At 45.0% G+C, this 17,705-nt stretch overlaps 1 non-coding gene across 1 annotated transcript; it reads left to right on the top strand.

The window, feature by feature from the left end:
* The first annotated feature begins 872 nt into the window (after positions 1-872).
* Positions 873-1,014, top strand: LOC117851066 (small nucleolar RNA Z247). Its single transcript, XR_004639437.1, has one exon. It is a non-coding gene; the product is annotated as a small nucleolar RNA Z247 (small nucleolar RNA).
* Positions 1,015-17,705: the final 16,691 nt, after the last annotated feature.

Raw genomic sequence — 17,705 nt, 5'->3', positions numbered from 1 at the left:
TTCTGAGAGATGTGGCAAAGAAGGAAAGAACAAACAATCCTTTTTTATTCGAATGGAAGGCATTAGGATGGAGGGTAGCACCGACGCTCACTCCTGGCTATTGTTCCCTCGGAATGTTGCAAAATACAAACATGGTGCTGTTAGAATATCTTGTAATAATGAGTTCAAACTCTACTTGCATTGTTAGGTGGTTCGGCCAGTATTAGAGATAGATAGAGGTAGATGTTGTAAAGTATCCAAACCACATACGATGATAAGTCTCATGTATATCTCTTGGGCTTTTGACCCTATATAAACATGCACATGTGGTGAGTCAAGATAGGCAACCACGTTTCCTCAATTTCTTACATGGTAATCAGAGCATCCTCTTCCATAAACATCCGAAACCTCCACAATTAGCCATGGCGTCCAATTCATCTCCTACGCCGGTCCTAAGGGGTTGTCTCCGAGAAACTAACTCGGGACAACTATCTTCTATGGAAGGCTCAATTTCTTCCTGCATATCGAGGAGCTTAGCTCATGGGGATCCTAGATGGATCTACTCCTAAACCGCCAAAGACCTTGGAGGTGACCAAGGCGGACAAGACCAAGGACATTGTCCATAATCCCGTGTATGACTCGTGGATCGCAAAAGATCAACAAGTTCTAATTTATGTGCTGAATTCTCTAACAAAGGAGGCGTTAGCACCGGTGGCGACAATGACTACTTCAGCAGAAGCATGGGAGGCAGTTGAAGCTCTGTTCTCAGGGCACTACAAGGCAAGAACTTCAAATCTATGTATGCTGCTCTCTACGACCAAGAAGGGCAACATGACATCATCACAATACTACACCAAGATGTGCGCCTTCAGGGTGAGTTGGCTGCGGTTCGTAAGGTGATAGATGATGATGGGATGGCTCACTTTATTTTAAATGGTCTTGACATTGATTATAATCCATTTCTATCATCTATGCTTGGTTGTGTTGGATCTATTTGTTTGAGTGATCTATACTCTCAATTGTTGTCCTATGACATGCACCTAAAGATGTACCATGAAGGAGGACAGTTCCAGTCATCTACTAATATAGCTTGGAGAGGGTGCAGTCGTGGTCGTGGCAATAGCCGTGGCCGTGGTAGAAACAATGGTGGCCGCGGTGGTGGTGGCCATGGCAGCTCGGGCCCTAGCAACAGTTTGAAGCAAGGGGGTCGTAACGCCAAGACTATATGTCAGATTTGCAAGAAAGGAGGACATGAAGCATCAAGGTGCTGGTACAGATATGATGAAGATGAAGAGCAGTAGCAAGAGTAAGACAACTAGGGCAGCTACCACTAGTTATGCCTATGACACAAATTGGTATGTAGACAGTGGATGTTCAGATCATGTTACCGGCGCACTTGAAAAGATGATGATCCATGACAAGTACAATGGATGTGATCAAGTTCATGCTGCAAACGGCATAGGTATGAGAATTAGTAACATTGGTCATACAACTTTATATATCCCTAGCAAAAATCTACATCTCAAAAATATTCTTCAGGTTCTCACTTCTAGCAAAAGTCTTGTTTTCGTCCACAAACTTGCTAAAGACAAAGATGCCTTCCTAGAATTTCATCCAAATTTCTTTTTTTATTAAGGATCAGGGAATGAAGAAAATTCTGCATCAAGGTAGATGTCGAGGCGGCCTATACCCCTTAGAGCCGCGGTCGTCCTTTGGAGGTCCCATCAAGCAAGTTTTTGAAGTTAGCAAGCCATCAACATCTAGATGACATAGTAGGCTTGGTCATCCAGCTTTCCCTATTGTAGAAAAAAATCTTAGTTCAAATAATCTTCCTCATGATAGCAATAAAATTCAGATTCCATCTGTGATTCGTGTCAGTTGGCTAGGAGCCATCAATTGCCTTATCCTATTTCGCATAGTACTTCCAAATTCCATCTTCAATTAATTTCACAGACGTCTAGGGACCAACGCCCATGTCTGCAGGACGACAAACATACTATATTAGCTTCATAGATGATTTTAGTAAATATACTTGGCTATATCTCATCAAGAAAAAAATTAATGTCTTTCAAGTCTTCCAACAACTAGGTGAGAGAAAATTCAGTAGAAAAGTTAAAGCTATGCAATCAGATTGAGGAGGAGAATATGAAAAATTGAATTCTTTTTTCCAACGCATTGGTATTTCTCACCAAGTTTCCTGTCCCCATGCGCATCAACAGAATGGTGCCGCTGAAAGGAAGCATCATCACATTGTCGAAGTTGGTCTTGCTCTCCTTGCTAATGCATCTATGCCCTTGAAATATTGGGATCATGCCTTCTTAACTGCCACTTACCTCATAGATCTTTTTCCAAGCAAGGTCATCAATTTTCAAACACCTCATGAGTGTATTCATCAAGAAAAACCTTCTTACACGTCCCTTAGAACTTTTGGCTGCACTTGTTGGCCTAATCTTCGACCATACAATAACCACAAGCTAGCTTTTCGCTCCATACGATGTGCCTTTCTGGCATATAGCTTCATGCACAAGGGGTTCGAGTGTCTCCACATATCTACTGGTCGTATCTACATCTAGGGATGTGGTTTTCGATGAGGATGTTTTCCCTTTGACCAGCTTCATCCAAATGCCAGGGCTCATCTTCGCAAAGAGATCATGCTTCTTCCAAATCATCTCTAAAATCCAGGGGGTGTAGGTTGTATTACTAATGCTACTAATATCTCTGGTGATGTATTTGATCATGAGCCGGACCCATGTGCAGAAAATTTGGTGCAAAACGGTGAAGAAATAGTGCAAAATGGTGCAGCAACAGGACCAGGCACTGATTTGATGTTGCTCCGCTGGTGCCTTCATCCTCGGACCGTCCACACTCCCACACAGATACGCCTGCAGCACCTGACGGCGCCAACACCCGGGCGGATTCGCCTGCACTGGTCCTAGCCAACACTGGCTCGACGTGTGGGGGGACACTGTCCGTGTCGCCTGCGCCTCTGCGGGACAATTCGGCACGGACCGTGCTCGTTCCTGCCTCCGCCAGTTCCGCCTCACCACGTGTGCTGGCGGATCCCACGTGTTCGCCTCTGCCCGGCCACTCATCCACTCCTGCAATGCCACACGTCCTGGTGTCTCTCCCGCACCCGGCCGTTGCTGTACCCGGCGGATCTTCTACGGACCACAACGGATCAGATGCTCCTTCGGTGGGAATTCAAGTTGAGGTGTCTTCTCCACCTCAGCGCACACGCTCACAACATGGCATTGTTAAGCCCAAGCAATTTACTGATGGAACAGTTCGATGGCTAAAATTCTATGCTACTGGTGAACCGGAAAATTTACAGGAAGCTCTAGCATATGCCAAGTGGAAAAAGGCAATGGATGAGGAGTATACGGTGTTACTGAGAAATCAAACCTGGCATCTTGTTGAAGCAAAGCAAGGAAGCAACCTGATTGATTGCAAATGGGTTTACAAGATTAAAAGGAAGGCAGATGTAACATTTGACAGATATAAAGCACGCCTGGTAGCAAAGGGATTTAAACAACACTATGGTATTGATTATAAAGATACGTTCAACCCAGTTGTTAAGGTTGCTATGGTAAGGCTAGTGTTGTCTATTGCTGTTTCCTGAAATTGGTGGTTAAGACAGTTGGATCTTCAGAATGTATTCTTGCATGGTGTTTTGGAAGAGGAGGTTTATATGAAGCAGCTGGTGCAGACTTGACAAAGCTCTATATGGCTTGAAACAAGCTCCAAGGGCCTGGTATGCGAGATTAAGTTCTACACTCATTAATCTTGGTTTAACAGCATCAAAGTCTGATACTTCTCTATTTATCTATCAACAATCAGAAGTTGTTATTTATATGCTTATCTATGTGGATGATATTATGGTCACTAGTTCATCTAGTGATGCCGTGACATCATTGCTACTTGGTTTAAAGAAAGAATTTGCTTTGAAAGATCTTGGTGATTTGCATTACGTCTTGGGAATTGAAGTCACACGAGATGGCCAAGGCTTGTGGTTGTCTCCAGAGAAATATGCGCAAGGGATCTTGGCTAGAGTTGGTATGAAAAATTGTAAGGCGTCTCCTACACTGTTATCAATGACAAAGAAACTTTCACGTCATGAAGGGCAGCTGCTAAGTGCTGAAGATGGTACATGGTATAGAAGTATAGTTGGGGCATTGCAGTATCTCACGCTTACTAGACTTGACTTGGCTTTCTCTATTAATAAAGTGTGTCAATTCTTGCATGCGCCTACTAGTGATCACTGGACAACTGTTAAAGGGATTCTCAGATATGTTAGTCATACTATGAATATTGGGTTGAATATTGAAAGGTCTAGCTCCATGACATTAAGTGCCTTCTCTGATGCAGATTGGGCAGGTAACATTGTTGATAGAAGATCTACAGATGGCTTTGCAATATTTTTGGGACCAAATCTTGTATCTTGGAGTGATAGGAAACAAGCTACAGTGTCTAGGTCGAGTACAGAAGCAGAATACAAATCTATGGCAAATGAACTTGGAGTTAAATTGCGGCAGCCACCTACTCTATGGTGTGATAATTTGGGAGCTACCTATTTGTCAGCAAATCCAGTATTCCATGCTAGAGCAAAGCATATAAAAATTGATTTTCATTTTGTTCAAGAATGAGTAATAAAGAAGCAATTGCAAATCAGATTTATTTCTACCAAAGATCAGATTGTGGATGGCTTCACCAAGGCGTTACCGGTTGGGAAGCTTGAAGAGTTTAAATGCAATCTAAATCTCAGATGTTAGAATATCTTGTAATGAGTTCAAATACTTGCATTGTTAGGTGGTTCGGTGATGTTGTAAAGTATCCAAACCACATACGATGACAAGTCTCGTGTATATCTCTTGGACTTTTGACCCTATATAAACATGCACACGTGGTGAGCCAAGATAGGCAACCACATTTCCTCGATTTCTTACAGGTGCAGGATCTGGTAAAAATGGATTTCGCTGAAGTATACCACTACGGGGTATGTTCTGCTTGAGAGCATTTGCTTCGTCGTGCAGATCATGCTCTTCACTTGCATGATGCGGATGCAGAAGAAGTTGGCGCAGTCCCCCAACCCCGTCCCTGTCCTGCTAGAGACCATAAAGATCATGGAGCACAACGGGTGGAACCTCATCGCTGAGGACCACACAGCGGAGCAGAGTATTACTCAGCAGTTCCATCACCAGCTTTTGGATACGGTTGCTCGATCGTGCAGGCTCAAGACGTTTGGATGGGGTAGCTGATGAGGGAATATTCAATTATTCAGTGGAACAAATTACATCTGTAATTTGTTAACGAAGTAGGGATGCAAATGGAATCCTTGCACTTTATTCATCAGAACTGCAAACAATTTGTTGACACGGCTCTATTATAGCATCGCAGTGGTTGGTGATGTTCTTGTTTATTTGGTTGACACTGCTAACACTATGACATGCACAGGCACATATCGTTCCTTGCTACAAACAATTTTCCTTCTTCAGAGCTCGACGATCAAGAGAACAACAATATGTATATATGTGTAGGGAGAAATAACTTGCAGGCAGCACTAAAAATTAGTGGTAATAGACTAATAGTCCGTCAACCCGTGCACCAGCACGGGCTACTGGTTTGTAGTTTTATATATTCCTTGCTTAATAGGCCAGGTACAAAGAAGAATTTGAATATCAATATGGTTTAGACTGTAATTTAGAAAGATGTGATTACGTATATAAATTATAAAAATGAGTGCAATTAGTAACAACTTAAACACCATATAGTAAGATTAAAACATGAGAACACATGCAAATGAGTGTCACTATGCTCACAAATTTGTGTGATTGATGGATTCAGTATACCTTTTCTTATAGGGAAAAGTATTACAATCATAACAAAACACTAAGATCGAGAAATTTTTATGTTTGATATTAAAATAACAGAACCCATTTCTGACACTCCACATTGTTAGCTGTTTTCTTTCCACATTAAACATGTTTGCACAAACCATTAAATCAAGCCATAATGTTGACTGATATCTAAATGGATAGGTTGCTCGAGCATGAGGACCCCAATATATCCAGTTCAAAAGATATGAATGTTCTTACTTGCAGATGTACATATGGTAGGAATGAATATGTATATATACTCTTTTAGTTAATAAATATATCCTAGTCAGCGTCAAAAGCTTTTATAACCTTGACTATAATTTATATGACCAATTATTTGTAATGGTCAAAGGTACAGATAGTAATATACCCATTGGACATGTTCTGACAATTTTGCTTCAACAATAATTTTACAATATATAAATAAATATTTTTTAAAAAAAGTGGCGATCAATCTTATACAACATCAAATCGTAATCATATAGAACAAATAGCATAACAAAAGGTATAATTCATATAGGATTTCTAAAAGTAACATTGTTATAATTTAATATGTTAACATATTAAGATAAAAAACATTTAATATGCTAACTTTGGAGATAGAAAAGCATTATAAGGCAAACTCATTTGCACGTGTATTTTTATTTTCCATCCCACCACTCGCCAGACTGATGATATATATGGCACAGTTCAGGAAATTATTGTCTTCCTGGGGTTTTTAGGTCATTATAGCTTACGAATACTTAATTCACTACAAGAGGAATGGGTCTTAGCGATGGGAAATGTGGTCGTTAAAAGTCCAGATGTGCCCATTAAAAGTTATTAGCGACCACCATGGTCGTTAAAGGCTCCGTCATTAATACAATTAACGACCACATACAATTTCCTGTCGTTAACTTTTCAACGAGCGGCTGAGATGTCGTCGTTGATAATAGGGAATTAATGACCACATTTTTAGTATTAACGGCCACATCTTTGATCATTAATATTATTACAACATCTCCTATGAGGTATATATTATCGACAACCACTTTTAGTAATAACGACCACATTTTTTTGCTGTAATAATATTTCACTACATACTGCGGAGCATTGACGACCACTTTTTTAGCACTAATATTTTCACATTAGCCGTTAAGGGATAGTTAACGACCACATATATAGCATCTGTCACAACTTTTATACTATCATTTATTTGTAACAACAGAAGATGGCAAACGATACTAAGTTAAATTGTTTCTTTGCAACAGAGAAAAATTAACCATTCTAGAACAGGAACAATCCTATTAAAAAAAATATGATAAGATTCACTACTTTGTCTTATGAGAAAGCACACTATAGCAGTAAGCTATTGAAGGCATGGACGGATCAATGGCCTCCTCGTGAACAGTTCTTGTCCCACCTCTGATAATAATCTTGTTCGTCCTTATCCCTACAATAGGCATATATATTATATCAGCACACAAATAATAAAGAAACAGATCAAGCAACTTTTTTAGCATACATGCTTACAGCTAATCCTTCTGATTCATGTTGGTCAAATGGTCCCACCAGGCATCAAAATGATAAATTCATTAGTAATAAAAATTGAAGCCAGAGACACCAAATTTCCACTATTTTTCTCCCGACAACATACAGATATATCCCTGCATTGGTGGATGCAAATGGCGATCAGTTGATTCAGTCGCAGGATTTGCCAACAGAAAGAAAGTATCTATACATTAAAATGATCACTTGAGGTATATACTTACCGTTAAAATCATATTTCACCATTATAAATCTTGTTTATGCAGATATCAAACATTAAAACATCTAATAAAATCACCTGTAAAAGCATAAGGGGAAACATTAAAAGCGAACAACGTACTATTATTGCTGAAAGGTGAGATTTCTAGTTCATATGAACTTGCCTAATTAATAGAGGAGAGTCCAGCAATTTGAAGGAAACATGTGCAACAATTAATCAAAAAATTATTAGACTGCTTGCAGGAAGCGATCTTTATCCTAGACTATTTAGAAAGGATAACTCTGATTCAGCTAAGCCCCAACTTATAACTGAAAAATGTAAGAGTTGCATTATTTGGATTAGTCAAGCAGACAGAATTTCAGATGACTACTGATATTATTCATTTTTGAAAGGAAACTTCTGATATTATTGGATGACTAGTTAGGGTAACATCACAGTGGAATGCAACCATCATCTATCTCTTTCTGATATAAACATGTATGCTGATTTCACGCCAGATACTACATGGCAATAAATCTAACACATACACTTGAAAAAATAAATTCTAGGTCTGAATATACATTAATTCATTTAAATAAATGGTCCTCCACAACCCATATGTGCAATAATTTACTCAGAGAACGAATACCCAGTCTATTGTACTTGATCACATAAGCACGTCGGAAAAAAAAGATTTCCTCTGGTTCGTTAATAAATTTCATAGATTTCGGTTTTCCCAACCGGGACTAGGCACATCTTTATTCCCGGTTGCAAATACCAATTGGAACTAAAGGGTTTTGAGTAAAATAATATTAGAAATTCCCGAAAGACTCCCACACACGCGCAACGTCACAGGTCACAAGTTACGTGATTTTTTACACGAAATATGCACGTGCGCAGTGCGTGGGATTCGAACCCACAACCTCAAGCCTCGTGTGTAACTTCCTTACCATCTCACCTACATAGCACATCTGACTAAGTAGTGGATGCAATCCTTTTGTAGTAACTCGTGGGGGATCCACCAATAGGGACTAAAGCCCTCGAAGACTTTAGTCCAGGCTTGTAACACCAATCGGGACTAAACAATCACCATTAGTACTGCACTAGTAGAAAATGGACCTTTAGTCCCGGTTGGTAGGGGTCATAGATCCCAAAAATCCATCAAGGACTAATTATTCAAGACAAAAGGGGGTTCGAAAAATGCCCTTTCCACTCCGCCCACGCCTGCCGGCACCGCTCCGCCAGGCCCGCGCCGCTTGTCTCCACGCTCTGCCCGCACCCGCCCGTGTCGCTCCGCCGGGTCTGCGCCACTCCGCGCCCGCCATGTTCCACTCTGGCGTCTCTCCGCTCCACGCTCCGCCAGGCCTGCACCCGTCGGCCGCCTGCTCGTGCCCCCCATGCGCCGCTCGACCTGGAAGAGGAGAGAAGATAAGGGAGGAGAGAGGAGGAGATAAGGTGGAAAGAGAGAGGGGGGAGATAGAGGCTTAGGGAGGCATTTAGTCCCGGTTGGAAACAGTCAATGACATCGCGCTCTGTGAAATCCACGATTGTGGCCTTCTTGTCGAGAAGCGACGTAAGTAGCTCCGTAGGGTCTCGCCTTCTTATTTCTTGACCTAAAATAAGTCGATCCTATTGCTAAGATGTTGCATTACCCCAGAGTAGTTGTTGGTGAACGTCACCTTGAGGTCCTTCCACGAGTCGATCGAGTTCTTGTCCAACGATTCGAGCCAGGTAAGTGGCGCCGTCTCCGTGCAGATGGGGAAGTAGTTGACTTTGGTGTCGTCATTTCCCTCAGCTGCTTGTACTAATAGTGAGTAGCACCGGAGGCATTGGACTTGGTGATGCCCAGAGGTTTGAATTTTTTGGGTAGAGTTGTCCTCCTTACACGTTTGGAGAAGGCAAAGAACCTATCGATATCATCTCCTAGGTGTTTGACTTCTTGCTCGCAGTTGCGGCATTGTTGATCTTATTGTGGAGGTCTCCTACTAGGCGTTCAGGCTCTGGGTTAGCCCCACGATGGCCGCGGCCTCCCGAGGGTCCTGCGTGACTACCTTCAGCTCCAGCTTGGTTTGGTCTGGTGCCTCCAAGTTCACATGGTCTGGACAGAGGGCCTCTATGGCTACTGCTATGTTGAGTTCACTAGGAAGTAGTGTGTTGGACTAACTATATCGGATTTTGCTGATCGAGTTGTTCATACGTGAGTTCCGCCAATTCAGCCAACTGTCTAGTGTACTTGTTCTGGGGCATCGCGCGAGTGATGAGATCAAAAGACGCGATGGTAGCCAGGGGAGTATGATAGTGGCGCATTTGAACTACTTCAAAGGTGTTATCCAAGTTCTGGATTGGTAGGTCCGGTGCAAGGTGGCGGCGACGCTCTACTCTTGCGGTGTTCCTTGCTTGTCGTCGAGTTCTTTGAGCTTCATCCTCTTCACCAACAACATTGGTGGTCAGCTCGTCCAGCGAGACGTTGTCTAGGTGACGCTCATGCCACAGGTTTCTGTCTCGTTGCTCTTCTTCTTTGTCCTCTTGTCCAGTAATGAGGGCGAACAGCTCTCTCTCTCTGAAGAGTAGCTTCCCGAGCTCGAAGTGATGACCTCCATGGTGCCGCCTTCCTCCTAGATGGGTGATAGCAGAGCTCCCTCCTGGTACGAGAGAGTGTTAAGGTAGGCGACGAGGCATGAATCATCGTCTTTGCCGAAAGTTGGTGGCTTCATGTTGGGCTAGTAGACGAATCTACCTTGAGGGGTCGATGTGATTACTAGGCCCTGATGCGGTCCTGTGATTACCAAGTCCTGCTGTAGTCCACGATCGCATCCGTATCGGATTGTAATCTAGACAAGGTCATCTGATAGATTGTGGTCGCGTTGTAGAGTCCGAACAGGAATCATCTTTGGTAGGAATTCAACTCGCACGATGGATTATGTGCTGGCTCGTGAAAGTTAATGTAACTGGTGGAAGAAGTCGAGTTAAACTCGGACTTGTCCCCCTAGCCTCTGACTAGGTTAGAAATTGAAATTTTGCCGAAATTCTTGACGAGATCCTCCAGGGCTTGATGTTGGAGCTTCATGGTTTGTTGCTTCTTCTCTTGGGTTGACGCAATCTGATGGCGGAAATTTCCAGTGCCGCTGCAATGCAAACCCAGGAGCCGAAGATGACTGTCGCGCCTGCTTCAAATGCGATGATTGGCTTGATGAATGACTTGTGCCATCGAGTTTGCTAGTAGATTCTTGGCGAGGACCCCTACCTGGAGCACCAGCTATTGGTGTTTAAACCCGGCGACCTACCGAGAGGGTGTCCGAGGTACTGTTTTGGTTAGTGGGGCTCGCCAAGATCAGGAACTCGAAGGTAAACATAGACACACGATTTAGAGAGGTTCGGGCCACTGAATAGTGTAATACCATACGTCCTGTGTGTTGGCTAGATTCAATTGCTTTGGAGGGGTCCCTACATCACCTTATATTGCTGGGGGGCATTGTTACAGGTCGGTTGGTTATAAGAATACTAGTCGGATACAACTAGAGGAGTCCTACTCTTATTACAATGAGTACTTTCCTAATCCTCAACTAGTACGTGTCTTTCCATGTAGACTACGTCGTCCTACGCTATGGTCTCCATGTCAGATGCGTCTTGGTGTCAAGCTCCACATTTAGGACTGTCCAAACTTCTGGTAGGCTCATAGATGTATGTACGACAATTGGTTAACTGTAGCATCCAGCATATGAATTCAGATCGAGGCAAATTGTTCTGTAACAATGCAATATTCACCGTAGTTTTAAAATAAATTGATGTGACCCTAGTACTGTCGTTGTCAAGATTAGCGGATCGAGACTACGGCTAGTAAATTTCTTTTATGCGCGTAAGGCTTCGGATGGTGGCGTGGGAAGACACAGGGTTAGACTGGTTCGGGCAAGGAAAGCCCTATGTCCAATATGAGGAGTTGCTCGTGTTACCCACGCATGGTTTGTAGTAGGGGTTACAAACAGGTGAGAGAGGGAGCTGGTCCAAAGTCTCTTGGGTGTGCACTGATGCTTGTGAGGTGAGTGTGTGTGTTCTGTTGTCTTCCAAGTCCTCTCGGTATTGGGGCTCCTGGTTCTCCTTTTATAGCGCAAGGAGGGCTCAGGGTTACAGGTGAACCGGGTGTGTGGAGAAGTAAAAGAGATAAGCTAAGTAAAGTAAAGTACAAAGAGAAGGACCAAGTTCTCGTATCGCCGCCTCCTGATCCAGCCTCCGACTCCTGTCAGCGCGGCCACCGGAGGAGGGCGGCTGCCGCCGGATCCTGTCGTCGGTCCTCCGAGCGACCATCACCGCCGGGCATGATGATGGTGTTCGATCGTGGCAACTGTGCACGTTGGGGGAGACGACTGACCCCTGTTGTCCTGCTTATTAACCGTGGAACACGGATGTTACGTCCTTGTCGCCGGATACGCTGGGCGCGAGAATGGGCGGCGCTCCCTCCTGTGCCGGGCGGCGCATGCCATGAGTGTCCTATGGCGAATCAGGGAGAGCCGCGGCCACTGTAGCCTGTGCAGTCGTGGCTACAGTGTTCCGCCTGGGTACTTGTGGCGGGTCACGTCGAGGGGCGCGGGCGCCTTTCTGCGCGCCAGAGCCGCGGCGCATTTATGGCAAGATCGGTGAGGGGCCCATGAGATCCACGCCCTCGTCTGCTGGTCTGCGCTCGAGGCGGACCCTTGTCTTGTGGGCCTGGATGAGTCCGGCCCCCATGCGCCCAGGGTCGGACGAGGCGGAGCCTTGCGGCGAGGGGTTGGGCGCACCCGACCCTGGGACCGTGGGTCAGGCGAGGTCGGGAGTGTCCGACCCCGGGGCCCTGGGTCGGGCGAGATGGAGCGGGATGTTCCTTGCCCATGCTGGGTTGGCGGTAATCGTCATAACCGTAGGTGGGCCTGGGCCTTCATGATTGTTGTTTTAAAGGACATTAGGAGGTCGTTAATATTTCTCTCCAACAAGTACCTAGCGTCATATCAGAATTGCAACCCCCTCCCGAGATGAGAGATGTTTTCAAGATTCACCATCATTTCCCTTCAAGCTTAAAGCTGTACGGTTACAATCCTCTACTGATACCAACATTGTACCAAATGTTAGTTCTACACATGTCAATTTTAAAGGTTTACAAGTAGGATTACCCTTTTTACAGCCTAAACATGAGCTTCAAGTTGCTCATAGTTGATATATTATAGGATATAAATCTAACAGCTATGGAGGTAAGATAGCTATCTAACAGCCCATGTGTGGACTAATTGTAGCCACACCATCTTTACCACTAATTTCTACTGCACACTACTGGGGAATGCGCTATTAGTAATGGTTGGGAAATCCCTGGTTATTTGAACCGGTGATATTAAAAAATTATAAAAAAATGAAATCCCCACCGGCCGCTCCGCTTCGCCGGCCCCCACGACCCCCAGCCTCCACGCCCACCTGCCCGCGCGCCGCCTCTCCCACCACCCGGGGAGGCAGAGGAGGAGGAGGAGGAGGAGGAGGAGGAGGAGGAAGGAAGAGGGAGACTGTGAGGGAGAGTACCGGTGGGGAGACTGAGAGAGAGTTCTGTGAGATAGAGATAGAGGAGGGGGATGGGAGGAGAGAGGTAGAGGCGGATGGGAGTTTTAGTATCGGGTGGAGTCCCCATACAGCACTATTGTGTTTAGTACCGGGTGGTCCGTTAGGTCCGGTACTAATGCTCACATTAGTACTGGACCAAAATGCAACCGGTACTGAGGCCGTGGACGAAAGGTCCATTCCCTATTAGTGGTAGTTATTTGTAGCCAATAGTAATTTTAGTTCTTATCAGTTCCTATGCAGATACAGCACATGCCAAAAGAAAAGCAACTCTCGTATATGAATTTGGAATTATTTTTACAAACCTCAGCTCTAAGAAGAGCATTCTCAGCCTTTAATACACAAAGGCCGCATACTTTCTTCCTCTGTTCAGACTTGATTACCAAGCTCGCTAGCGTGCAATTGACCATAGTCCATATGGATCCATCTGGCCCATCTTGGAGGTAGGAAGTGAAGACAAAACCATATGGATCCATCAAGCATCTCACAATAGACATAGGAAGCAATGACATTATTAGTGGAATTTAAACAAAGAAAATTTCCCTTGGACGAAGGATCAACCGGAAGTTGCACGCATGAAGTCGTGAATGACTGACCTTATGTGATTCTTGTTCTACCGAACCTGCAAGTCAAAATGCATTTGAATCCTCCTGAAGTATAGTCGAAGTGCACGAATACATGCAAGGACAACGACCGCCTCATCGCCTGGCTGCCCAGCGTTGGGCCTGCCAGTGTGCCACCACCAGTCCACCACCATGCATGATGTCAGCCGGCAGCACGCCGGCGCCGGTGAACATTCTTGTTGCACGTCACCAAAAGCCACGCCACTGTAGCGTGTGGCAGGTGTGGCGCTCTTTTATGGCGCCACAGCCCTGTGATGTCGTGTGGTTTGGCTGGGAACAAAGCACGCTCCGCCAATCGTAGGTGCTCAGTCGATTCCTCATCTCCCGTGGCTTAGCCACCAAGCAGCTTCCTACATACAAGGCACAGGTCTCTGCATGCAGACCACTACTAAGCAACTCGTCTCAACTCTCAACGTACAGCAGGCTCCAGTCTGTTATGAACGACGTATGGAAATATGAAGTAAAAGAATCAAGTCACAGAGAAGACACACAGATTTAACGTGGAAAACCCCTTCGATGTGAAGGGGAAAAATCACGGGCACCAGCCAGCAACAATCTCACTATCTCAAGAGTTTAGGATTACATGCCTATGGCGGCTTACAAGAGAATCAAGTCTCCACGAAACCCTAGCAAGGGTATATATATGTTGTACCGGTCCTTGGTCCCGGGGTAGGGTCGGATGCGCCCGACCTCTTGAGGGTGCAACTCCGCCTCGCCCGACCCTGAGTGAAGCTCCGCCTCGCCCGACCTAGAGTCCTGGGGTCGGGTGGAACTCCGCCTCGCCCGACCCTGAGTCCTGGGGTCGGGTGGAACTCCGCCTCGCCCGACCCTGAGTCCTGGGGTTGGGAGTGTCCGACCCCTGAGCGGAACGCTCCGGCCCAAGCCTCCGGCAATGGGCCTCCGCTCCGTCAGAAGGTCGGCCTTTATCCTGAAGTGAATTTGGAACAACTCCAACAAACTCCACCTTGAGACAAATTCATCTTGTATCATAAATCAACCCTTCATCCTGAACATAACAAAGATAGAAAAAACACTGGTGCCAACAATAGTCTCTTGGACTATCCAATTAAACCAACTAAGCTTGAGCAAAGCTCAAACTTAGCAACAGGAACAGGCTTTGTCATCATATCAGCAGGATTATCATGAGTACTAATCTTGCATACGTTCAGCTTACCTTCTTCAATCACATCACGCACAAAATGATACTTGATATCTATGTGCTTAGTTCTTTCATGGAACATCTGATCTTTAGTGAGGTAAATTGCACTTTGACTGTCACAGTGCAAACTTATGCAAGATTCAACTCCACAAAGCTCAGTGTACAAACCTTTCAGCCAAATTAATTCTTTGCACGCTTCACAAATAACCATATATTCTGCTTCGGTAGTAGACAAAGCAACAACTGACTGTAAAGTAGCCCTCCAACTCACAGCACAACTGCCAACAGTAAACACATAACCTGTAAGTGATCTTCGCCTATCCAGATCAGCAGCATAATCAGAATCCACATAGCCAATAAGACCCTCATCCGTTCTTCCAAACTTTAAACAGGAATCTGCTGTGCCTCTGAGGTACCTTAAAATCCACTGAACTGCCCTCCAATGTTCTTTGCCAGGATTAGACATATATCTACTAACAAGACTCATCGCATATGACAAATCTGGGTGAGAGCAAACCATGGCATACATCAAAGATCCAACAGCACTAGAATAAGGAACCCTTGACATGTATTCAATATCTGCATCTGTACTAGGACACTGAGCAGCTGACAACTTAAAGTGATGTGCAATAGGGGTACTAACAGCCTTAGCATCTTGCATGTTGAAACGCTGAAGAACTTTCTTGATATAATTTTGTTGACTAAGAAATAGCAAACCAGATTTTCTATCTCTACTAATTTCCATACCAAGAATTTTCTTAGCACTACCAAGATCTTTCATATCAAAACCACTACTCAATAGCTTCTTTAACTTATTGATTTCAATCTTACTCTTGGCAGCAATCAGCATATCATCAACATATAACAGCAAATATATAGGTGATCCATTAACATGCTTGATGTAAATACAGCTATCATACTTAGATCTTTTAAAACTAAATGAATCAAACCTCTTTTTCCACTGACGAGGGGACTGTTTTAAACCATACAAGGATCTCTTCAACTTGCACACATATTTTTCCTTGCCAGGCACTATGAACCCTTCTGGTTGGTCCATGTATATGTCCTCCTCAAGCTCTCCATGCAGAAACGCAGTCTTCACATCTAACTGCTCAAGCTCAAGATCATGTGAAGCAACAATACTAAGGAAAGTACGAATTGAACTGTGTTTTACCACTGGAGAGAAAACATCATTGTAGTTAACACCCGGAATTTGACTGTAGCCTTTAGCAACTAACCTTGCCTTATACTTTGGAGGCTCGCTTGGAGATAAACCCTCCTTTCTCTTGAAGATCCATTTGCAGTGGATGGTCTTCTTATTCTTAGGCAAAGGTACAAGCTCCCATGTACTGTTCTTCTCAAGAGACTGCATCTCCTCATGCATAGCAGAAATCCAATTCTCAGTATCACCACAATGAATAGCTTCTTTATAGGTTGCTGGCTCATGAACATTCTCCACCTGTTCAGCACAACTCAAAGCATGGTAAGACAAATTACACTCTTCAATAAGATGTTTAGGAGGTGCAATTGTCCTTTTTGACTTGCGTTGAGCAATAGGTAAATCCTCCTCTAACTGCAAAATAGGAGGAGTTTGCTGAACATCATCATGAGCATCATCCGACCCCGGGACCAAGGGGTCGGGCGCATCAGCAACATCATCAGCATCATCGTCAATCTGTTTGCACGGGTGCATGCATCGGCGGTGGACTGGGCAGGCTAGGCAGAGGTGGATCCCATGGGGCGGTAGTGGCGTGGCGAGCCTGGAAGGTGACGGCGCTCGCCTGAGGTAGGCGGCAGCAGGCTAGGCAGGGGTGGACCCCGTGGGGCGGCGGCGGTAGCTCAGAAGGCGGTGGTGGCAGTCGCGCGAGGTAGGCGGTGGCAGGCTGGGTAGGGGTGGATCCCGTGTGGCGGCGGTGGCGGCTCGGGAGGCGGCGACGCTCGCTTGGCGCTTGCGTGAGGTAGGCGAGCCTGGGATGCGATGGCAGACTGGGTATGGGCGAGCGACGGTAGTGGATGACATGTGGAACCCACATACAACAGTTACAAACGGTGTTAAATGACATCCAATCGACCCTCTCAACCCTTTCAACCAAATATAATATGGGTTGGATCCATCCCCTTCAACCAAACACAAGATGGGTTGGATCCAACCCAAAAAAGTGGAACGGAGCCAACCCGTTCCACTTGGTCCCAAAATCAAACACATGCTAACCAATTTTTCGCAGGCGGGCTTTGCAGGCTCGCAGGTGGGCCTGTGCCCATTTACATGCCTAATTATATTAGAGTTAATTAGTGGATAAAACTAGACAAACAGAGGAGTTGGGAGGCCAAATTTGGATTTGTTCCTTATTATTACACTTTGGCTGGGCCGAGATGGGAGCCCTATAGCATACATGCAGTTGATAGACGGAAGCAGCAACAACATTCTCGCAGCATGGTAGCAACAATCTCAGGGCGAGCAGTGCGTAACGCAGTAGCAACGAGGGGGGAAGTCGTGGCAGTGGCCGGTAAGGTTGTGGACTTTGTCTTCGTCTATGCATGTATCTGAGCAGTGCCCATCATCGATGCACCACCCATGATATTTGCCGCTCAGGTGCCTGCAATAGTTGCCTTCAACGCAGGACATCTCTGCATGCATGAACACGCCGACCGGCCGGCGCACGTATATGCAAGAACGAACGACGTTATTTTGATAGCCAAAAGAATATAATCAAAAAGATCATGGACTTGTAGAAGGACGTACCGGCGGTCATGACGATGAGTAGGAGGAC

This window comes from Setaria viridis, chromosome 3 (genome assembly GCF_005286985.2).
Source record: "Setaria viridis chromosome 3, Setaria_viridis_v4.0, whole genome shotgun sequence".
NCBI classification, from domain to species: domain Eukaryota; kingdom Viridiplantae; phylum Streptophyta; class Magnoliopsida; order Poales; family Poaceae; genus Setaria; species Setaria viridis.
Note: the sequence above shows the minus strand (reverse complement) of the source record. Positions and strands in the feature narration are given on the sequence as shown.